The 25,854-nt window shown below is 38.0% G+C and overlaps 1 long non-coding RNA gene across 1 annotated transcript in view; it reads left to right on the top strand.

The window, feature by feature from the left end:
- Positions 1-25,854, top strand: part of LOC137642053 (uncharacterized) — a 64,046-nt gene that overhangs the window by 4,779 nt on the left and 33,413 nt on the right. Inside the window, exon 2 of the long non-coding RNA XR_011044627.1 lies at positions 18,604-18,723. This is a non-coding gene — a long non-coding RNA (uncharacterized lncRNA). The remainder of the gene's footprint in view (positions 1-18,603; positions 18,724-25,854) is intronic.

Genomic DNA, 25,854 nt, shown 5'->3' with positions numbered 1-25,854 from the left:
CACCTGGCCTTGATAAGCTTCGAGAGTCTCCTTCGAGACAAAGTGGTGGAGGTCAACTCGGACAACACCACAGTCTTGGCGTACATTTCCAAACAAGGAGGTACCCACTCCCTGACACTGTACGAGATCGCAAGGGACCTGCTCATCTGGTCAAGAGATCGAGGCATCTCCCTAGTAACGAGGTTTATCCAGGGCGACTTGAACGTTCTAGCAGATTGTCTCAGTCGGAAAGGTCAGGTAATTCCAACCGAATGGACCCTCCACAAGTATGTGTGCAAGAGGCTTTGGGCGACTTGGGGTCAACCCACCATAGACCTCTTTGCAACCTCGATGACCAAGAGGCTTCCAATCTATTGCTCTCCAGTCCCAGACCCAGCAGCAATACATATAGATGCCTTTCTCCTAGATTGGTCTCACCTAGACCTATACGCATTCCCACCATTCAAGATTGTCAACAAGGTACTGCAGAAATTCGCCTCTCACGAAGGGACAAGGTTGACGTTAGTTGCTCCCCTCTGGCCCGCGAGAGAATGGTTCACCGAGGTACTTCGATGGCTGGTAGACTTTCCAAGAAGTCTTCCTCTAAGAGTAGACCTATTACGTTAGCCACACGTAAAGAAGGTACACCAAAGCCTCCACGCTCTTCGTCTGACTGCCTTCAGACTATCGAAAGACTCTCGAGAGCTAGAGGCTTTTCGAAGGAGGCAGCCAGTGCGATTGCAAGAGCGAGGAGAGCTTCTACCATTAGAGTTTACCAATCGAAGTGGTAAATCTTCCGAGACTGGTGCAAGTCAGTATCTGTATCCTCGTCCAGTACCTCTGTAGCCCAAATCGCTGATTTTCTCTTATACCTGAGAAGAGTTCGCTCCCTTTCAGCTCCCACGATCAAGGGCTACAGGAGCATGTTGGCTTCGGTCTTCCGGCATAGAGGATCTTTCCAACAATAAAGATCTACAAGATCTCCTTAAGTCTTTTGAGACCTCTAAGGAACGTCGTTTGGCTACACCTGGATGGAATTTAGACGTGGTCCTAAGATTCCTCATGTCAGACAGGTTTGAGCCTTTACATTCAGCCTCCCTGAAGGATCTCACTCTTAAGACTCTTTTCCTGGTGTGCTTGGCCTCGGCTAAAAGAGTCAGTGAGCTTCATGCCTTCAGCAAGAACATCGGTTTTTCGACAGAAAAAGCCCCTTGTTCTCTTCAACTTGGTTTCCTAGCCAAGAATGAACTACCTTCTCGTCCTTGGCCTAAATCTTTTGATATTCCTAGCTTATCAGAGATCGTAGGCAACGAATTAGAGAGAGTATTATGCCCCGTTAGAGCTCTTAAGTTCTATTTAGCTCGTACTAAGCCTTTACGAGGTAAATCTGAAGCGTTATGGTGTTCGGTTAAGAAACCATCCTTACCTATGTCAAAGAATGCTTTGTCATATTTTATCAGATTGTTAATACGAGAAGCTCATTCACACTTGAGTGAGGAAGACCGATCTTTGCTTAAGGTTAAGACGCACGAGATTAGAGCTATAGAAACTTCCGTGGCCTTCAAGCAAAATAGATCTCTGCAAAGTATCATGGATGCGACCTTTTGGAGAAGCAAGTCAGTGTTCGCGTCATTTTACTTGAAAGATGTCCAGACTCTTTACGAGGACTGCTACACACTGGGTCCATTCGTAGCAGCGAGTGCAGTAGTGGGTGAGGGTTCAACCACTACACTTCCCTAATTCCATATCCTTTTAATCTGTCTCTTGAAATGTTTTTAATATTGTTTTTATGGGTTGTTCGGAAGGCTAAGAAGCCTTTCGCATCGTGGTTGATTTGGCGGGTGGTCAAAGTCATTTCTTGAGAGCGCCCAGATTAGGGGTTTGATGAGGTCCTGTTGTATGGGTTGCAGTCCTTGATACTTCAGCTCCTGGGAGTCTGTCAGCATCCTAAGAGGATCGCTGGGCTCCGTAAGGAAGACAGACTTACAAGGCAGAGTAATCGTCTAAGTCAACTTCCTTACCAGGTACCTATTTATTTTGGTTTTGTTATATTGATAACTGTCAAAATGAAAAAACTCTTAGCTTATACGCTGTAAACATAATTAACTCTGGTCTCTACCCACCTCCTTGGGTGTGAATCAGCTATTATATATTCACCGGCTAAGTTAAATATTTAAAAATGATATTTTAATTATAAAATAAATTTTTGAATATACTTACCCGGTGAATATATAAATTAAATGACCCTCCCTTCCTCCCCAATACAGACGCAGCGGGACGAGAAGAATTGAAGGTTTTGTTTACATACAAGAGTGGTATCTGGCCGACAGTTGGCGCTGGTGGGCACACCCGCAACCTGCATAGCGATCGCTCGCGAGTTTTTTTGAGTATGTTGTCTGTCGAGCCGCAGAGTTGCAGCTATTATATATTCACCGGGTAAGTATATTCAAAAATTTATTTTATAATTAAAATTTCATTTTTCGACGCCAGAGTGATTTATCCTTAAAATGGGTGTTTTTCATATTCTGTCTCCTCCCTTGATACTTAATATTAAGACTTGGGATTACTACCCTATATAGACCTGATGTAGACCTCCAATCAAATGAAGAGTTTTTTTAAGTGTCAATTTTTGCTAGATAGGAATTTTTTCATTATGGTAAAAAAAATAAACCCTAAAAATCAGGGGAAAATATTCAGAAAAAAAAATGTAACAAAAATTGGAAAGACGGCAACATTTGACTGTTTTATAATATCTTTTTAAGTTATTTATCAAATTTCTATGCTATATCTGTAAAACTAAAGGAGAAGGTAGAATTTGAGGGTCCATAAGTATAGTTTTGAGATACAGGCATTCAAAGATTTTCTTTGTATTTTTACAAAGGCAATATTAATAAATCATGATTTTCATGAATTTTATGTTCCTTTTTAGATATTAATAAACCAAAACAAAGTTATTTATTATGATTTAATCATAAATGAAGATCTCTTTACTCAATACTGTATCTTGCTTCTTTAGGCTCCTTGTCGCTCCTTCATCCACAACACACTCTCTCCTTCACTAACTCTGCTAATATCGCCAATATTAACCACTTCTGAACTGTTATTAGTGCAAATTTTCTTCTTTTCTTATGTTAGCGAGATGTTGAAATTGTCTTTTCCTCTTTGGCATCATAAAATTCTTGCCGAAACCAAGAAAAACACGTAAAAGTGAGCGAATGTCAGAAGTTAAACTCAAACGTGTACTCTCTCTGAGGTTTGTGCTAGCACCGAAGGGTGTAATCATTAAACTTCTTATCTGGTGACTCATGGAACCTATACAGATGCCATTGCTCACAATTTGTTTTATACATACATACTTATACCAAGGCACTTCCCCCAATTTTGGGGGGTAGCCGACATCAACAAATGAAACGAAAACAAAAAGGGGACCTCTACTCTCTACGTTCCTCCAGCCTAACAGGGGACTCAACCGAGTTCAGCTGGTAATGCTAGGGTGCCACAGCCCACCCTCCCACATTATCCACCACAGATGAAGCTTCATAATGCTGAATCCCCTACTGCTGCTACCTCCGCGGTCATCTAAGGCATCGGAGGCAATAGCAGGGCCTACCGGAACTGCGTCACAATCACTCGCCATTCAATCCTATTTCTTACACGCTCTCTTGCCTCTCTCACATCTATCCTCATATCACCCAGAGCTTCCTTCACTCCATCCATCCACCCAAACCTTGGCCTTCCTCATGTACTTCTCCCATCAACTCTTGCATTCCTCACCTTCTTTAGCAGACAGCCATTTTCCATTCTCTCAACATGGCCAAACCACCTCAACACATTCATATCCACTCTAGCTGCTAACTCATTTCTTACACCCGTTCTCACTCTCACCACTTCGTTCCTAACCCTATCTACTCGAGATACACCAGCCATACTCCTTACACTTCATCTCGAACACATTCAATTTCTGTCTCTCCATCACTTTCATTCCCCACAACTCCGATCCATACATCTCAGTTGGTACAATCACTTTCTCATATAGAACTCTCTTTACATTCATGCCCAACCCTCTATTTTTTACTACTCCCTTAACTGCCCCCAACACTTTGCAACCTTCATTCACTCTCTGACGTACATTTGCTTCCACTCCACCATTTGCTGCAACAACAGACCCCAAGTACTTAAACTGATCCACCTCTTCAAGTAACTCTCCATTCAACATGACATTCAACCTTGCACCACCTTCCCTTCTCGTACATCTCATAACCTTACTCTTACCCACATTAACTCTTCTCTCACACACTCTTCCAAATTCTGTCACTAATCGGCCAAGCTTCTCTTCTGTGTCTGCAACCAGTACAGTATCATCCGCAAACAACAACTGATTGACCTCCCATTCATGGTCATTCTCGTCTACCAGTTTTAATCCTCGTCCAAGCACTCAAGCATTCACCTCTCTCACCACTCCATCAACATACAAGTTAAACAACCACAGTGACATCACACATCCCTGTCTGAGCCCCACTCTCACCGGAAACCAATCACTCACTTCATTTCCTATCCTAGCACATGCTTTACTACCTTTGTAGAAACTTTTCACTGCTTGCAACAACCTTCCACCAACTCCATATAACCTCATCACATTCCACATTGCTTCCCTATCAACTCTTATCATACGCTTTCTCCAGATCCATAAACGCAACATACACCTCCCTACCTTTTGCTAAATATTTCTCGCATATCTGCCTTACTGTAAAAATCTGATTCATACAACCCCTACCTCTTCTAAAACCACCCTGTATTTCTAAGATTGCATTCTCTGTTTTATCCTTAATCCTATTAATCATTACTTTACCATACACTTTTCCAACTACGCTTAACAAACTAATACCTCTTGAATTACAACACTCATGCACATCTCCCTTACCCTGATATAGTGGTACAATACATGCACAAACCCAATCTACTGGTACCATTGACAACACAAAACACATATTAAACAATCTCACCAACCATTCAAGTACAGTCACACCCCCTTCCTTCAACATCTCAGCTCTCACACCATCCATACCAGACGCTTTTCCTACTCTCGTTTCATCTAGTGCTCTCCTCACTTCATCTATTGTAATCTCTCTCTCATTCTTATCTCCCATCACTGGCACCTCAACACCCGCAACAGCAATTATATCTGCCTCCCTATTATCCTCAACATTCAGTAAACTTTCAAAATATTCCGCCCATCTTTTCCTTGCCTCCTCTCCTTTTAACAACCTTCCATTTCCATCTTTCACAGTCTCTTCAATTCTTGAGCCAGCCTTCCTTACTCTCTTCACTTCTTTCCAAAACTTCTTATTCTCTTAAAAATTTACTATAACAGGAAATACTGCATTTTCTTGTAGGGATCAATGTTTTTGGCTTATTGAGTTACTTTTACTAAATACCCTGTAACTATGAAAGTAAGAGGAATTTTGACAAAATATTTTGTAAATGCATTCTCCATTGCCATACGAAGCTCAGTGAATTTTTCAGGATTTTGCTTTTTTCGTCCTATACCCCCATATATTGGCATACTGGCCGGGCCCCTTAAGCTGAAAAGTAGATAAACTAGTTAGAAATGCCAAGATCAGTGAAGAGAAAAGAGTGGCTTTAGCTACTAAAAAAACCCAAAAGAAATTTTTATACATATGTAAACAGTAGAAAGCCAGTCAAAAACAATATAAGCCCATTAAGAGACTCGGAGGGTAATTTTATAACAAATGATATGGAAAATCTAAACTGATGAATGCATATTTCACAACTATATTCACTAGGGAAGAATCAACGGTCCTCCCCGAGCCAGCTATCAAATATGAAGGGCCACAACCATTAAATAGAATCACATTTACAATGGATGATGTCAAAAAGAAAATAAAAGAACTCGGTAAGTCTAAGGCACCAGGTCCAGATGAAATTCATTCAAGAGAGATTATCTACTAGAAGAGATAACCCCCACACTTTTACAAAAGGGAGGCACCACAAAGATGGAAACTAGGCAATGTTCCTCCAGTGTACAAGAAGGGACCAAAAGAACAACATGGTAACTATAGACCTGTGTGTTTAACTTCAGGGCCTTGCAAAATTTTTTAATCAATTATAGTAGGTTCAGTAGTAGAACACATAGAGAAAAATAATCTTTTGATAGACAGTCAACAGGGTTTTATACAAAAGAGATCATGTGTGACAAATCTTTTGGAATTTTTCCACATGTTGAGCATTTATGGCAAAAGTAGGGCAATAGACATCATATGCCTAGACTTTCCTCATAAAAATTTATTGGTCAAAATTAAAGCATTAGGCATCATCGAGGAACCAGCTTAATAGATTGAAGATTAGCTAACAAACAAAAAACAAGAGTTGTAATCAATGGATAAGCTTCTGAATGGGCAGCTGTTACAAGCGGAATACCTCAAGGGTCCGTCCTTGGCTCATTAATATTTCTAATTTATATTATAAAGACATAGATTTTGGATTAAGTAGTAGAATAGCCGAATTTGCCAACGACACTAAACTAGTCATAAATGCTGTAAACTCAGAAGACATAGAAGCCTTAAGAGGGGATCTTAATGAAGCTAGGAGAGTGGTCCAGATATGGAAAATTCCACTCAACTGTAGGAAATGCAAAGTCATGCACATAGGTTTTAGCAACCCACAATCAGATTACTCACTCCTGGATAATGAAACAGAAAATGTGGACCAAGATGAAGATCTTGGTATTATTATCAGCAAGGATTTGAAGTTTGCCAAATACAGCATAAAAGCTGAAAGGAAAGCACAAAAACTAATAGGTTACATAAAGAGAATTCAAATACAGAAATAAAGACTTTGTACTACAGCTGTACACATCATGAGTAAGACCCCCATCTAGAATACAGAGTCCAATTCTGAGGATATAGATAGACTGGAAGCCGTACAACCTAGGGCCACTAAACTAGTTCCAACCCTAAGGTCATTTTGGATATAGACAGAGGATTAAATGTTTGAATTTATTTGATCTACAAACCCGACGACTAATGGGACAGTTAATAAAGGCATTCAAAATTCTTAAAAGAATAACAAATATAGATTACAACAGTCTATTCACGCTTAGCATAAATCAGTCCAGATGTAACGTGATTCAAATTGGAATTGAAAAGATGCAACACCACTCAATGTGGCACTTTCTTTACATATAAAAAAAATCAAATTCATGGAATACTATTCCAGCGGATATAGTAAACAGTATCTCAGTAAATGATTTCAAGCGTAAGTGAGACAAGATCATAAAATCACTAAATGTTTAAAGTTAAACGCTCTACCCAAGAACAAATTGAGTCTTCGTGGATGGACTAAAAAGCTTTTGAGACATCCAAAATCCTTGTAAATCTCTCTCTCTCTCTCTCTCTCTCTCTCTCTCTCTCTCTCTCTCTCTCTCTCTCTCTCTCTCTCTCTCTCTCTCTCTCTCTCTCTCTCTCAACAATTCATTTCCCATCTTATCATTGTTTTTATCTAGTTTTCGGCTTATTTCATTTTAATATTATTTGATTCCGTCTTCCATAATAAATTAATACAAGCATTTTAATTTAAATACAGAAATAGAATTGAAAACAATTATTCAAGTGTGTTTAGATACTGTATACATAAAAGTAAAATTTTTCTTGTAATATAACAATGGACTCCTGGCTTTAAAGCTTATTTCTTAATGGAACTAGTTCAAGTTTTAAAAAATCTCTTTAATCGAGCATAAGATAGGAACATCAATTATATCCTGCCCTAATTTCCATTCCCTGCCATTTGTTAAGAATTTGTCTCTGCTAGAATAAAAGAAAGGTGGGGGAGAAAGTAATTTCCTGTTAAATCTGGTGTGTCAAAGTAACTTATCAAAATTTGAGAAAATTTTAGGTGAACAAATTTCATATCATCATGTGATAGTAATTTTAAAAAGCTTTATTTAAAAGTAGTGTAAATTTTGTTATTAACAATTAAGGAAATTACTGTTTATTATAAATTTTATACAAATTCTAGCTTTATTATTCATTGAAATTACAGTTCTTTTGATAGAAAATTATTCTTGCATACAATAATTAAATAACAATAATCCAGTTTCAAAATCTTTAAATTATTTATAGCAAGAGAGAGAGAATCTTTTCTTTGAACTGTAGCCTAATGCAAATTTATATTTTCATCAGCGTTATATATTATTCAAATATTACTTAAACATATGTATGTATGAACTCATTTTGATCTTTTTTGTTATAATTACTATGCAAAAGGTTTATCAATGAAGAGTTTACATGTGTTAGCTATGAATTTGTTGATATATATTTGTCAGCAAGAGATGAACTGTTGTGCTGTGTGGAGAGGGAGAAGGTTCGAAGAAGGCCATGTGCAAATGAGCGCGGTCGGTTTGAAAAAGTCGGCTCACGGGAGTACTTATTATGAAACTGTGAATGGTTGAAGTTTTATTTAATAGGTTATACAGTTCTCTGTGCCAAGAATGGCCGAATTCGCAAAGATGGAACTCGCAAATATTGAGGGCTAACTCTATCTGCATACAGGAAATTCATGCTCCAGGTCTCCTAGGATACTGTAGTTCCATATGCACTATATCCCTATGTGCTAGTTCCTCATGTGCCAGATCCCTACATACTGGGTCCCAATCTGCTAGAACGCCATGCGCAAGATCCCCACGTGCTACATCTTGATGCATTGGATCCTCACTCGCAACTTTTCCTCAGTTTAGGCAATAAAAAACACCCCAAAAAGGTTTTCATGTTTCCTTTTGTGTGGAAAGGTCATCAGGGTCACAATTTCCTATTTGGTCTTTGATTGCAGAGTTGACAGTTGTGTGTACTCCATGCCCTCAGTGATACAGCTTCAGAATTCCGTGTTCCAACTTTTCATGTGATAAGCATTCCCGCCATTGATTCATTTGGCACCTATAGAATGGTCCTCAAAGCATTTCAAGAGGCTAGGGCCTTGAGGCTACATTCCCCTTCCACTTACCTTCATTGCTGTCCTTTAGAGGAGAAACAGAAGTATCCTGATGTTCAAGGGAAAAGGCACCCTTTATCCCATTGTGCACATGCTGAAGTCCAATCTAGAGGACCCTTCACTTCTTCCTAGAAACGCTTCTTCCCGAAGGCGGAAACAGGCTAAGGATGATCACTCTTGGCTGGAGGTCTTCCTAATGTTCTGTGAGTCCTTCAGAGTTACAGACCCTTGCCCAGTCACCCAAGGCTTATGCAAGGGTGAAGGATACCACCAAGACTAAGAGGGAAACTTGTCTTATTGCCTCGATTTCTGATTATCGTATAAGTTTGGTGTTGGGTGCTAAATGAACTCAGCTTAGTCTCCAAGACATTTCTTTCGAATGAACCAAATCCTCACCAGCCCCAAGGGAAGAAGAGTCCAGAGACACATTGGGCCTGTGACCACCTAATTTTGAACCATCGCTGGTGGGAGCTGAGAATCCAGAAATGAAATCAAACTTCATCAAGGTGTTTGCTCTCATTCGAGAGTTCAACGACCTGGAGGAGGCAACAAGGTTACTAGTCAAGGGTGAAATGACATCTATTGACCATCCCTTTGGTACCCTTGAATTGCCCTGGTCTTGGGTTGCTTGAGATGTCCTCGATAGCGTGGATTCTCAAACTGGTCTGAGGAACTCTACTTTTGAGCTGCTTCAGCAAAATATTGCCTTCAGTGATATCAAGTCAAAGGAAGTTCTATCATTATAAGGCTTCCGGCCCTGTGCTTTTACCAATAGATGCTGCAATACATGCATTATCTTTGATGTCAGAAACTGCACTGGGAAGACTAGGTGCAGGCAGAATAATATTTTTGATATTGAATCTCTATCCATGGAAGTTACAGTAAAGGCAAACCTCTATAATTTCTTGGTTGAACAACAGGTCCGAGGGAGTGGCCTACTTTGCTTCTTCTCCGGACATGACATCACCGAAGATTATGAAGTTTAATGCTCTTGTGTTGTTATGAGCAAAAGCAGTCAGTTCCTCGCTCATCAGTCAGCTATCCAATGGGCCAACTGGGTCCTTAAGCGTAAGGACGCTGTAGTGGTAATATTTGCGAGCCAGATTCTCCCAAAGAGAGGACTTAGCTCTTAGGAATTCCTCCTTTCATCTGGGCTCTGATCTTTTCCCAGTCTCGTGTAGTAGATGGCACAATGGAAAGATGGAGAAAGATCAGCCATAACTCGCTATTCGTCGGGTAATAATGTTCAAGAGCATAGGTAATTTGAAGACAATTTCTAGGACTTTAGTGTTGACCTTTGTGAAGTCAGCTCTTAAGAAGTCAGCTCCATGAAAAGCTAGAGCTTCTCCATTAGTTCCATCCACTTCTTACTGAAACATTGATTCCGCCCCTAATATTGTCCCCATACAGGGCAGTCTAGGATTGGTAATGGTAGAAGAAGGGTCGAGGGACACTATTGGCATTAGTCCCCTCCTGAGGTTGTCACAACTGGGTGGGGATGCTTTTTGAGCAACGCCCAACCTACTTTACCAACCCCACCTGCAGAGGTACCACAATGCTGTGACTTCTCTGTCAATTTACAGATGAATACTATGTTGCATCTTCTCTGAGCAAAAGGCTTTTCACAAGGCACTGCACTGTAAGGCAAAGTGGGCCATCTTTTACAATTGGTGTCTTAGAATAGATGCATCTCCATTCTGAGCCTTTCTTCAACCAATAGCAGATTTTCGTGTCCACCTTTTCCGGAAGAAGTTCTTCTCAGTCTCTTTAGACTTAAAAGTTTAGATCTTTCCTCTTTGTGGGAATTATTGATGCTCATGAAGAGCTTAAGAGCTTCAACCAGTCTTGTCCCCTGAGAGAACATAAACCACCTTTGTAGGATGTCACTCGAGTTCCTAATTCACTTAGGCAGACCCTTACAAACATTTAAGACGAGCATCAGATAGAGATCAGTCTCATAACTTTTTTTTTTTCCTTGTGTTAGTCTGCAAAGCATGTAGGTGAGCTTCACAGGATTTTTTTTCCCACAAAGGATCAGAGCGATGGGGAAAGGTTTTCTTTTTCTTTTTTTTCCTGAGGAGGTTGGGAAAATGCAGAACTCCGCCATTCAGAATCTTAGATTTAAACTATTTTCCATTTCCTCCCTTGAAGATGTAACTAATGATCCAGAGAAATTGCTTCTTTGTCCTGTAAGGGCTCTTTTATGTTGCTAACTGAAGCAAACTCAGTCATTCAGACCACAGCCGCAAAACAATTTTGTTAGTACAATATAAGAGACTCAAAAAGCAGATCTCTATGAATACCAGTTTCTTCTGGCTTCGGGAAATGATTAGGAGATTGTACATTCCTTTGGCTGAAGATTCAGAAGAACCCACTTGATCTCATACTCAAGAAGTCAGAGTAGTTGATTCTATATTAACCTTGAAGAAGAATGTGTCAGTGAGTCAAATTTTGAAGGCTTGAGTCTGGAACTGCAAGACAACCTTGAGGACCCACTAAAAGTGAGGGAGTATACCTTAAAGTCCTTGAATACGTTCTCACTGAGACCTTTAGTAGCTTCTCAGCAGGTGGTGTAGCAAGCCTAGCTCCTTCACAGGACAAGAAATACCCTATGAGAAAGAGGCTGTTAATCAGAATTTTAGGTAAGGAATGTTTGACACTTGTTTCCCTTGTAAAACATTGTGGTGATTCAAAAAAAAAAAAGCAGTCATATTGACAGTACTCAAGACAAAAGATTGTTTTAACCTTTTTTAGCAAATTTTTATCTTTTTAAGGTCAATTATGTTTTGTTGTACAAAACGCCTATATATGCGTCAAATAATTTATTAACACCGACAAGCTCATTCGTCAGGTTGTATTTGCCGAGGGGTTCCTTCATTCTCTAGTGGCGAAGAAACTTTTAATCTTTGTGGGGTTCCCATCACCTCAATAAGACACTAATGGTGCTCTGCTTGCCACTTCCAGACCATTCAGTTTTGAAGATCATTTGCAGTACACAAGCAGATGAAATACCCTGTGTTTGTGCAAATTTCAGATTTGTTAACTAAAATTTTATAACTAGATGCATTTAAATTATCACCATTTATTTTGGGAAAAATTATGATTTTTTTATGAATATTTTTAAAAACTTGGTGCGATTCAGTGCTCATGAAGTATTATTGATACCCTATGGAATTTTCAATTATACAGTGAACCCTCGCTACTTCGCGTTTCGACCATCGCGGATTCACCACTTCGCGGATTTTTTCCATAACCCATATATATACAGTATATATATATATATATATATATATATATATATATATATATATATATATATATATATATATATATATATATATATATATATATATATATATGTATGCATGTATTTATGTATATATGCATGTATGTATATATGTAGGTATGTATATGTGTATACATATAAATATATATGTATATATACACACACACACACACACATATATATATATATATATATATATATATATATATATATATATATATATATATATATATATATATATATATACACACATATATATATATATATATATATATGTATATATATATATATATATATATATATATATATATATATATATATATATATATATATAAAGTAGGAAGATGTGATGTAGTTCTAAGGGAAAAGTATGGGAAATATGTCTGGGTAATAAGCAAAGCTCTACCTCCAGTTTGTTTCTTCATTATGATCAGAGATAATTGTAAACAAAACATTGGTTGCCATTTTTTATCGTGCTTTTTAGCGTGTTTAGGAAACGCATGATATAAAATTGCCTTTAATATTTGTGCCTGTTTTAGTTTAGGGTACTGTAGTACATGCATTAAGTGTTCTGTACTATAAAGGGTAGTTTGTTAACAGTACTACGTACAAGGGAAGGTTTTAAAAGTCTGAATATACATGTTGAATAAAGAGGTAAATATGGTGTCACTACTTCGCGGATTTTCACTTTTCGCGGCCTCGTCTGGAACCTATCTACCGCGATAAACGAGGGTTCACTGTACATCAAAACCTCTCTTAGAGAATACAAAATTGTGCTATAGTACCATATTTGCATTTCACTTAAATGTAAGAGATTTATTAATAGTTTTATACATACATTTATTTCTAATTTCATAGCCCACATATGATAAATGCAGCTGCAGCTTTGCAGCAAACTGGAATAACATCTTTTCTTCAAACTCAAATGGCAACCAGGAGATTAACAGTTACTAGATCTGCAAGGAATACCGTAGTTAGAGCTGTATTTGAAAAAGCAGCAATAATGAAAGCACAAATCCAAGTCCCAAAACAAGAAAATCTTGAGTGCTTAAATTTAACAAAGACCTGGAGAACATTTTGCAAATGATTGACACTGCTATGAATCCTTTTTTTCTGAATTTATACTTAGTGATAATAATTTATATATTAAAGCTGGTGGCAGAAAAGCTTCAGATAAAGTAAAGAATTATATGATAAATGTTTAACTTTTTGGAAAAGAATGGAGAGGTGAATCTGGCATTTAGTGTTTACAAGGTTCTAATAGATTTGAGAGGCCGCTGCAGAAGAGAAAAGTGTATAAATTTGCCACTTCTTATTATCAACATGAGGTTTGATGGGCAGGTTACTTGATCTTGCCTGCCCTAGAAATATCAAGCTTAAAAAGGTGATTGTTTTTCCTTTAGCAAGCATTTCAGGAACAGTGAAGAAGGCACCGAAATACAAACTTTTCAGTCATCTAGATGAACTGATTATACATTCACTACCATTGGAGGTTAAAATAGTCATTTATAATGCAATGTTTATGATACAATCATTGCCCACAAATTTACCTCACAATTTTGAGAAAGTTACAGAGCTAGTTTTGAAGATCATTTGCAATATGAGGCAGATGAAATTCACATTGTTATAATTATATAAAAAGCATTAAGAATGCTGTACAACTGACAAGAGGATTAAATGAAGGATCATGCTATATCTCTGGTGCAGATCAAATACATCCTAAGTTTTTAGATTTACCTTGAGATCATCAAATTTCAAAATTTCACTAAAGTTCTTCATGGACTTATGACGGCGATTTCAGCAGATTGTTTAGGCTCGTAACTACGCATACCCCAACGCCACTAACGGAATCATTGCAGTGTAAATCATTTTCCGTTCTAGCGTTTCCAAACGTAGTTTTTGCCACGGCAATTAGCGACTACTCGGCTGCCTTGAATTTCTACTCCGTTAGCGGACTAAATACGGCTCACTACTGAGTTTGAGTGTGAGGTCAGATGAGAGATCCAGAAGTCGATAGTACCTCGCCCCTTGCAACCGAAGGGCATGGCGCAGTATTAACGCTGACAACACAAATGGCCACACAAATGTAGATGGGACAAATGTTACAGCTGCCTCCATCATTCACGCCGGACGCAGCGACGGTATGGTTTCAGCATGCCGAGTCCCACTTCAGGTTGGCAAAGATTACCGACAAAGTGAAAAAATGAGACTTGGTGATGGTAATGCTGCCGCCAGACGCGTTCAAAAGAATCTCCACCTGGCTGAAACAGGCCGGAACCCATGAGGTACAGCGACCTTAGAAATAAACTGACGGAGGTCTTTGATGTCCCAGTACCCCTGAGGCGCCCTCAACCTAATGACAATGCCCCTCGGTTACATCTGCCCCTCAGCAGTCTGGGAGGAACTGTTAGACCTCCTCCAGCTAAACGAGCTTGACAGCGACAAAAGCTCCAGGGAGATAAGATTATTATTATTATTATTATTATTATTATTATTACTAGCCAAGCTACAACCCTAGTTGGAAAGCAAGATGCTATAAGCCCAAGGACTCCAATAGGGAAAACAGCTCAGTGAGGAAAGGAAATAAGGAAATAAATAAATGAGAACAAATTAACAATAAATCATTTTAAAAACAGAACAGTAACAACTTCAAAACAGATATGTCATATATAAACTATTAACAACGTCAAAACAGATATGTCATATATAAACTATAAAAAGTCATGTCAGCCTGGTCAAAATAAAAAATTTGCTGCAACTTTGAACTTTTGAAGTTCTACTGATTCAAGCGTGGGCTTTTATATTAATCATAATGTCAATGTAAAAAAACACAAATGCCCCGCATTTCTCCCCTGTTAGCTGTTAGTCAGTTACTTGGCCAGCGGATTGCTACAATTCTGTTCGCACAAATCAATGTACTCTGCCTGTCTCAAAAATTAAGCATCACTCGACTATGGTCTGTCTCTTATACCTCACAGTAGAGTTTCTTCAATGACCGTCTGTTGCCAGACAGAAATATAGCCCATTACCTGAAAATCGTCCTCAGATAATGGAAAGTAGAGAGGAGCCAACATTTTCTCCCCTCCCTAGGTCAAAGTGTTTGCACAATTCCATATTTTATACCAGCCAACTTGGTTATAGGGGACTTGCTCCCTCTTCAGGATAAGTCTCCTATTAGAGGATGAGGGTTTGCATACGCGGAGGAACAAATCAAATTTGTATATTAATTTGTGTTTTCTTAACTATACAAACCCAAAAATTAAGTTACACTTCTGGCCTCAACACACTTGCAAGATCTCAGTGAAGATAACAGTAACTACTCAGTTTGTTGGCGAATGGGTGACGCTTCCCCACCACCTGCCAAAAACTACTGACACCTTTATATAATTATAAAAGCCTCCAGCTATGCTTAAATCATGCTCCTGTAAAGGACTCAGGTTTTTAGGTAATAGAAATATAGATTACTATAAAAAAAATTTATTTTCCAGTGGTGACGGTATTTATTAAGTTTTTTTTCTTATATTTTCTGATCATCTTGATGTGCTTACATCCAACAATCAGCCTTTCATGCTAACAACCAAGCATGAAGTTGAGATACATTCTTCAATGCAAGTCCAGTTCTGTCTAGCTTCAGTAGTAAAGTTTGTTTATGAATATGGCTAGGAAGTAGGTTTGCCATAACACCAGCCTCCTGTTGAGGTACTACCACTAGGAGAGCTATTGGGTCCTTTTAACTGGCCAGGCAGTACTACATTGGATTTCTCTCTATGGTTACGGCTCATTTTTCCTTTGCTTACTCATACACTGAATAATCTGGCCTATTGTTTCCATAATCTTCTCAGTCCTCATACACCTGACAACACTTGAGATTATTATTATTATTATTATTATTATTATTATTATTATTATTATTATTATTATTATTACTAGCTAAGCTACAACCCTAGTTGGAAAAGCAAGATGTTATAAGCCTAAGGGCTCCAATAGGGAAAAATAGCCCAGTGAGGAAAGGAAATGAAGAAGTAAATAAACCATATGAGACATAATGAACAATTAAGATAAAATATATAAAAAAGTAACATCAAAACATATTTCATATATAAAATATAAAAAGACTTTTGTCAGCCAGTTCAACATGAAAACATTTGCTGCGAGTTTGAACTTTTGAAGTACTACCAATTCAAGTACCTGATTAGGAAGATCATTTCACAACTTGGTCACAGCTGGAATAAAACTTCTAGAATACTGTGTAGCATTGAGCTTCATTATAGAGAAGGCCTGACTATAAGAATTAACTTCATGTCTAGTATTACGAACAGGATGGAACTATCCGGGAAGATCTGAATGTAAAGATCAGAATTAGGAAAAATCTTTTGCAACACGCAAAAGGAACTAAAAGAACGACGGTGCCAGAGATTAATATCTAGATCTGGAATAAGAAATTTAATAGACTGTAAGTTCCTTTCCAATAATTTGAGATGAGAATCAGCAGCTGAAGACCAGACAGGAGAACTGTACTCAAAACAAGGTAGACTAAAAGAGTTAGAATATTTCTTCAGTATATATTGATCTACGAAAATCTTAAAAAGAGTTTCTCAATAAACCTACAATCTGAGTTTCTCAATAAACCTACAATTTTTAAAGTGTCATACAGAGTTAAAGAAACATTGTCAATGCTGAGATCTGGATGTTAAGGAGCCACTCTTGACCTACTTACAATCATACTTTGAGTTTTGTTAGGATTCAACTTCATGCCCCATAATTTGCACCATACACTAATTTTAGCTAGATCTCTATTAAGGGATTCACCAACCCTAGATCTAAATTTAAGAGATGGAATTGATGCAAAGAGTGTAGCATTATCTGCATATGTAACAAACTCGTTATCTAGGCCAAACCATGTCATGTGTATATAGTACGAAAAGTAATGGGCCAATAATACTACCCTGAGAAACATCAGCTATCACATTCCTATACTCACTATGGTGCCCATCAACAACAACTCTTTGCAATCTATTACTTAAAAATTCAAATATGTTGCTAAGAACTACCTACCCACTCCCAATTGTTTGAGTTTGAAAACAAGGACCTCATGATTAACACTGTCAAAGGCAGCACTAAAATCAAGGCCAATCATACAAACTTCCAGATCACAATCAAGTGATTTCTGTACAGCATTGGAAGTTGTAAGAAAGGCATCACATGCTCCAAGGCCTTTACGAAAACCAAATTGCAAACTAGGGAACAGATGATTACTTTCAGCAAACCTATCAAGACGTTTTGCCAAAAGACATTCAAACATTTTAGATAATATGGGAGTTATGAAAATTGGGCGGTAATCAATTGGACTTGAGCTAACACAAGCACATTTACATAGTGAAGTAACGTTATCAATTCTCCAACAAGTGCTAAAAGCTCCTATTCTGGCTAACTTGCGCAAAATAAGAGATAACTTTGGAGCTAAGAAATCTGCAGTCTATAAAAAAAACGAAGGAAAAAATATCATTTGGGTCTACACCTATATAAGCATGAAGGTCCACCAAGAGAGCTTTAATTGCATGAGATTGAAAAGCTGAACTAGTTTGTTTAGCCTTAGGAAAATAATCAACAAAAGATTCTTCTACTGCACTGTAAGTGTTCAGTGGCTACTTTCCTCATATGGGTAGATGAGACTCTTTAGCTAGGGATAGCAACCCTTCTAGGAGGACATTACCAAAATCAAACCTTTGTTCTCAAATCTTGGGTAGTGCCATAGCCTCCGTGCCATGGTCTTGGACTCTCTTGGGGTTAAATTCTCTTGCTTAAGGATGCACTTGGGCACACTATTCTATCTTCTTTCTCTTCCTCCTGTGTTTTTTAAGTTTTTTATAGTGTATAAATGAAAGCTCTATTTTAATGTTGCTACTGTTCTTAAGATATTTTATGTTGTTATACATTAATTTTTATAGCCTTATATAGTTTATTTGCCTATTTCTTTTCCTCATTGGGCTATTTTCCCTTTTTGGCCTTCAGGCTTATAGCATCTTGCTTTTCCAACTAAGATTGTAGCTTAGCAAATAATAATAATAATAGTAATAATAATAATAATAATAATAATAATAATAATAATAATATGGCATTTCCAGGAATTTTTAAGATTGTGTTAGCTTATGACTCTAGGATTTAGATGTTTGAAATTTGTATATAATATTGATTATGATTTAATTTTTAAACAAAATGTTATAAATAGATGAGTTTTAGCATGATTTTTTATCATTAATTGAAGATTTTTTGTTTTTTAATTACTGTACACATGTACCATATTTTCTTGTGATACATTTAAAATAACTTTTCAGCGAGCTGCTTTGCTTCAAGAAAGTGGACAAGACATTTCTGCAGAAGACATTGTAGATGTGAATGTTCTCAGCAGAGAAATTGAAGACATATTTAGTAAAATAATCGATGGTGGTGCAGAGGTTTGTTATTTAAAAAATTTCTTCTGATTCTGCTATTATTTATTAGAAAGATTTAGCAAAGAAGGTTTTTCTATAGCTTATATCTAGCAGTTTAGCAGCATGTAGATGGAAGAAGTGTTGAATATTATTAGGTAGAATAGTGACTTACTGACTGTTTTACCTGAATCTGTTATAATAGTTAGATAATAGAATCACAATCTTTGCAGCAAGCATGTACAGTATTCTTTGGTGCAGTCATGCATTTTTGTAGCTAAGAGGGTTTTAACATGAAGGAAAAATAGTTTTTAAAGGATGATGAATGGTAAAATAGAATTGTTCCTAACCTGATTACAAGTCATTGTCCATCCATAGGAGTATAATTTAAATGAAGCTGGAACTCATCCGTTGAAATTTATAACCAGGTGTCTGTAGTTACTGGCGTTGAAGCCACCCCACCCCTCGCCAGCATACTCTATACTGTGGCCACTTTTTTATTACGCTGCAGAGTGGAATGCATGTATTGTCTGCATTCAGCAAAGTTTGGTTGTTTTGTTTTTCTAAATGTTTTGCTATTTTCAAATTGCGTGTGTGTGTTTGTTGCTTTCTGTTTTCAAATTATTTGCTTGTGATGGAGAATCCACAAGTAGGCAAGGGAGCTGTCCCTTTTATGCTTGGCCACAATTGCAGCAGGTTTATGAGCAAACAGCAGTTGGCTTTGCATGTGGGCCGTCCCTTTTATGCCTGGCAACAATTGCGGCAGGTTTAAGAGCAGACACTGTTCGCAGTTATCTCTCTGTGACGAGTGCAGGTTGTGGCTTCCTATTCTACTGTCGTGAGTATGGCAGGAGGAAGAGACAACGGGATTACCACCAAGGAAGATGACAGCCCAGCAGGATTGTGTTGAACAAGCTCCCCCCTCTTACGATCAGTGTGAGGACATAAGCAGACTGTTTTGACACCGTTACCAAGATAATTCTCAAAACGCACTATCCAGCCATCGTCGCTGTGACCACTCTCCTGGTCTCTACATGTCCAAGCGCTAGTCATAAGCAGGAAGATCAGACCGTACAGCCTTGCAAATGCTCAATGAGTACTGGCTCAGACCATACTGCATTCCTTGAAGCATATGTATTCCATGTGTAAAGTCTCCACACATGCGAGATTGGACCATATTGCCTTCTACACGTACGCACTTGATGCTCATTGACTCAGATTACAGTATACTGCCCACCACACGTACTTGCTTCATGTTATGATTTCCATGTAGCGTTGGAAATAAGAGAAGTCAATTCTCCTCACACCTGGTATTCATGTGCACAATCCCCTCCTTGTGGTCGGTCTTCATTGCGCTATCAAACACCACACAATTGAACTTTTCTCTCATACAGTACTCTTCTTGTTTTCATTTCGTTCCAGTCCTCTGGCACCTTTGACCAGCTTCTTCTCAATGTTCTACACCAATGTACTTAGATCCATCCATGCATCGACATCTTCCATCGTGCCAAGGCTGATGACATTATAAGAACCTTCTATACTCCAAGACCAGTCACAACATGAGATCTTCCCACTCTTTCTCATGTTAGACTTGAAGACGGTGCCTTCACATGACCATTCTAAATGCTCTTGCAATCATCGAGACGCCTCATTACATATGTGCTATCATTCCCTCACGGAAGAATTTTTAGCACTTCTGTTACCGAGCATGCTCACTGATGGCAGGGATGAAGGATGCCACTCACTTCTGTGGACAAGCAACACAGGGAATTGAAGTTTACGCTCTCGCCTTCCCATATCACCTCACCTGTTCCTCTGTTCCTGTATCTTGTTTGCCTGTTGCCGAGTCACTGGATGTAACGACTGCAGCCCGGAAGAGAAGAAAGTAGTAGTCATTGAAGTACAAGATGACTGATTGGGCTAAGTCGCATTAGATATTGACCAATTTATATGTAATGGGAGCAGCACTGTCGAGGGAACCACCGTTATGTACTAAGAACATATCCACTGGGGAAGACGATCCTTGTACGTTCTTGCCTCGTATGCTAGGCGAGTGGTTTTACAGTGTGTATACTAACTTCCACTAAAATAAATTTTAGCATGCAATACTGGTCAGGACGTTGGCAGCTGCCCTCATCCGTCTCCTGCCATGGGTCATTCTTCGGATGCTTCGATGACATCGACGCTTCAAGAACGTCTAGAGAATCACCAGTACCTATTTGGAATATATCCACTTGGGAAGATGATCCTAGTTTTGTACGTTCTCGCCTCTTGTGCTAGGAGAGAGATTTCGTATTAGGAACGTTTCCTTCCCAGAGAATATGTTCCATATGCGATACAGGTGGTCACATACCTGCTAATGCTGCTCGGTCATAAACACTCGTACACTCATGATGCAGGATGATAGTCACTGTCTTCATTCCCTTTCCCTTTTGGAGAGAACCAGATATGGCAACCCAGCAGAAAGAGCCTGGTGGAGTGTACATGCAGTGATGTTAGTTGACCGTTTCATCCTAGCTGACTGATCCCATGACACTACCACCACAACCTCAATTTTGGTCTTCCACACACTCATTCACCACTTAATCGGTCTTGGTGTGGCAAGTTGTAGTGGATTGCAGACTGTGGCCAGAGGTAGCACCCGAACTGCCTAGTGTCCGAATGCCGACCACACCCCAACGTTCACTACACAAAAATATACAACAGTGTAATACTAAAAAATCTAGGTAACAGGTCAAGATTTATACTGAGGAAAGGGACACAGCCAGAACCGGACTTCCCCCTTTGCTTCTCTTGCCTTTAGTTTGCTGATTATAAGTAAAAATAACAGAACACAAGGTGAAAGGAAAACATAAATTTTTTAATCTGACAACAAGATACAGTGTGGAAAAAAAAAATATGATAAATAACTTATTAGAAAGATTTAAAAACTAAGAAAAAAAATCAGTGGCTGAGAAAGGGACACTGTGGTGAAAGGAACTGGAATAAAATGCTGTCTTCATAAAAACAAGCAAAAAATATATATATATTTTTAAAGGGAACAACTGAGAGAAAAAAATACAAAACTATAATATGAAATATCAAATCTTCACAAAACAAGCAGAGTCCTGGATATATCCATTGGTAGAGCCTCATAGGAATCAACCCTTTAATAGTTAACAAGGCAAAAAAAATCATTTGAATCCTCAGTGATACACAGTATGTCATGGTTATTCTATACCCATGACAATGGATAAGAGGTGAGGTCATTTGTAATAATTTTCTGAGGCCCCTCTTGATTTCAATGTCACACACACCCAAAAGTCTTTTGTTTCACATTAAAGATACTATTCTCCAATTTATGCGGCAAAACTAAAATTCCCAAGCAAACCTGCTTTTAATAGACTACCCCAGGCTGACTAGCAACATACTCAGGTGGATCATGCAGATTTATTCCTGACTATGACAGGAACAAACTTGAGGCTTAAAGGAGAACCCTGCAACACTGAGGTTCATAATCTGCATGAGCAATCCACTGGGTTTAGGGATTGACCACACTTACAAGATTGGTTATCATTGAAAAAACTGTTCTATGCCACTTTATGTTCACTTGGTTCTGGGAGCAAGTATTTGAAAAAACTGTCCATAAACCCTCTGTGTCAATATATTGCTACCTAGGTCAGTGATACGACTAACCTAGTTTCATTTACTCCTAATTTTTAATCAAGTTACCATGTAGCCAAGCATGCTTAGTTCACTCATCAGTGTACGGAAAGAAATATTTACAATACAAGTCTTGAGTAACTATTTGTAATGTATTGAGAAACACTACTCTCTCATTCTACTATGTTGAACCTTTGAGTTGTTATTGTTGTCTTCCCCGCCATCCACGAACTGTGACGCCAGCAGAAGCATGGGTCTGTTTACTTGTATTTGATGTACCAGAATAAAGTATGGACTTACCAACCTGTCTTCTTGGAACCTAAGTACCTAAGGGAAGAGGATGTAACAGTGGCGACGAGGAAGAATCCAGTGTACAAAGAGGTATGTCATATGGAAGCAGAGTTAGTGTACCAACGACAGCCGGCCGTATCTAGCCTAGCACACCCAGTTTAGGCCTGGCCAACGTCCAGACTCCAGTGAGTAGCCTGAGTTCAGCTGTAATTGTTGGGGACTACCGATTTACCGAAGTTCCATACCCAGTCAGGAAGGATGGCAGCTACAAGGAGACCGGCAATTCCCGAATTCAATCCAGATAAGTTGGAACTAAATTGTTGGTTGGATCTATTTTCCATGAATTGTGAAGTAAACGAAGTAACCGAGGCTTCAGCAAAAAGGGCTTTGTTGCTTTCTTCAGTGGGAGTAGAGACTTTTTCCACGATCTGTAAGTTAACAGCACCGAAATTGCCGTCTGCAGTTCCTTTTGATGACCTAGTAAATCAACTTAAGTCTCATTTCATAACGAAACCAAGTTATCATAGAGCATTATGTGATTTCCTACAGAGGAAGAAGAAAAGTAGTGAGTCAGTGAAGGAATATTATGCAGAACTTAAATTATTAGCTCAACAGTGTGAATTTAATAATGAGTTTGACCGAAGGTTGAAGGAACAGTTATTGGTTGGTATTGATAATGAAGTATATTTTAAGGTTTTATTAGCTGATCCTTTTGAGTTTAAATCCATCTCCTCTCGTGATTTACTTGCCAAGGTTACCAATTTAGAAACTGCCTATGTTACCGAGTGTAGTCCTACTTCAAGTTCTTTTACAGATAATAGGCCATCAGGTACCGTTAACAAGGTTAGGCATAAAGTAACTAGGCCTAGGCCTAATTCTAGTGCAGACTCTAAGGGGAGAGGTAAAAGTGATTATGGTAAAGCTCAAGGTAAATGCATTCATTGTGGGCGTGATAACCATTTAGCTAATAATTGTAAATTTAAGAATGCTAAATGTTATTACTGTGGCAAGGAAGGCCATGTGAGTACAGTGTGTTCCAATAAAAAGGTTAGAAATAAATCTAGGAATGTTAATACAGTGCATGATGTAGACGAGTCTACTAGTAAGCATATTCCTGTTAATGAAAATTTTCATGATTCTTATGATTTATTGAAACTTTTTGATTTTGATGTGAATTCTATTGACTTTGTCGATGATTATGAGGAACCATATAGAGAAATTTTAAGGTTAAATGGGTTTCCCCTAGAATTTGAATTAGACACTGGCAGTGGTGCATCCACTATTTCACGGCATGATGCTAATAAATTGAATTTAACACCATTACCAACAAGGAAACGCTTAGCTAATTATGATAAAGCGGAAATGCAGGTGTATGGTGAAATAAATTGTGATGTTTCTTTTAAAGGCCAAATGGTCAAGGGACAAAAGTTTTTTGTTGTAGATAATGATTTAAATTTAGCAGGCAGGTCTTTGATGAAGAAATTGAAATACCAGTGGGTACAAGTTGATAATGTGAGTGATGATAAATTTAAAGGTCCTCTTATTACCCCAAGTAGTGCATCTAGGCTTAAGCTTGATTGTGTAAAAATGTTCAATGAGTATCAGGTGGTGGAAGGATCACCCATTACAAATTATGAATGTCAATTAATGTTAAAAGAAAATGCTGTGCCTAAGTATTTTAAAGCCAGATCTGTGCCTTATCATTATAAATGTAAAATTGAGAATAGTTTGAAAGAACTGGAAAGTAAAAATATAGTGAGCAAGGTCGAGCATGCAGGAGATTGGGCCAGTCCTATTGTTCCTGTAATGAAACCTAATGGTGAAATAAGGATTTGTGTAGATTTTAAGTATCTCAATACCCAAACAAGTGTTAATACCTTTCCATTACCGAGATTGGATGACATTTTGGCAAATGTAGGTTCTTGTCAGTATATTTCAAAATTGGATTTGAAAAATGCATATTTACAGGTATCTGTGAGTGAAAATTCTCAACAATATTTAATTATGAATACTCATTTGGGATTATATAAGTTCCACCGATTGCCTTTTGGGTTGTCGTCAGCACCAGGTATATTTCAGAGGTTTATTTCTGAATTATTGGCAAATATTGAGGGTGTTCATGTATTTTTAGATGACATATTGATTGTCGGAGCTACCAAAGAGGAACATGACAGGAGTTTATGTAAGGTTTTATCAATTTTGCAACTGAGAAATGTTAAATTGAATAAAGATAAATGTATTATCGGTTCTAGGGAAGTACCTTATTTAGGATACATTTTAAGTTGTGAGGGAATTAAACCTGACCCAAAGAAAATAGAGGCAATTTTGGAAGCTCCAACCCCTCAGTCTGTCCAGTCTTTGAAATCATTTTTGGGGTTATGCACTTACTACAATAGGTTTGTACCTCAGTTCAGTTCTATTTTATGTCCTTTATATAATTTGACACAAAAGAATGTTGAGTTTCATTGGTCAGAAATTCATGAAGAAGCTTTTCAGAGTATTAAGGAAGCCTTGGGTAGAGCTGATATTTTGGATAATTTTAACCCCAATGCTACCATGATTTTAGAAGTTGATGCTAGCCCTGTAGGAGTGGGAGCTGTTCTTAAACAAGAATATAAGGGTAAAATTTCTACCATTTCGTTCAAAAGTAGAAAATTAGCTAATGCTGAGTGTAATTATTCTCAAATTGATAGAGAGGCTTTATCCATTATTTTTGGAGTCAAGAAGTTTTCTGATTTCCTTTTGGGTAGGAAGTTCGTTATTAGGACGGACCATAAACCCTTGACTCATCTATTTAACCCTAGTAAGAGTATTCCACAATTATCTAATGCTCGTATTCAAAGGTGGGCTTTATTCCTATCAGGTTTTGATTTTAAAATTGAGCACATTAAGGGAGTGCATAATACAGTGGCAGATGCTCTTAGTAGGCTACCATTATGTAGAGATGATACTGATTTTCATGTACCAGGAGAATATGTAAATTTGATTAATATTTTGGATAAGAATTCTTTTGATGTTACAATGGTAAAAGAATGTATAGAAAGAGACACTGTTTTATGCAGAGTAAGAGATTATGTAAGGAGGGGGTTCCCCAAGGAAAATGTGATGGAAAATTGTATGTTACCATTCTATAAATTGAGAAATGATCTTTCTTTGCATGATAATGTATTACTGTATAGGAATCGTATTTTGGTTCCTGAAATGTTGAGAAAGCGTGTTATGGAA

Source organism: Palaemon carinicauda, chromosome 6 (genome assembly GCF_036898095.1).
Source record: "Palaemon carinicauda isolate YSFRI2023 chromosome 6, ASM3689809v2, whole genome shotgun sequence".
Lineage (NCBI taxonomy): Eukaryota > Metazoa > Arthropoda > Malacostraca > Decapoda > Palaemonidae > Palaemon > Palaemon carinicauda.
Note: the sequence above shows the minus strand (reverse complement) of the source record. Positions and strands in the feature narration are given on the sequence as shown.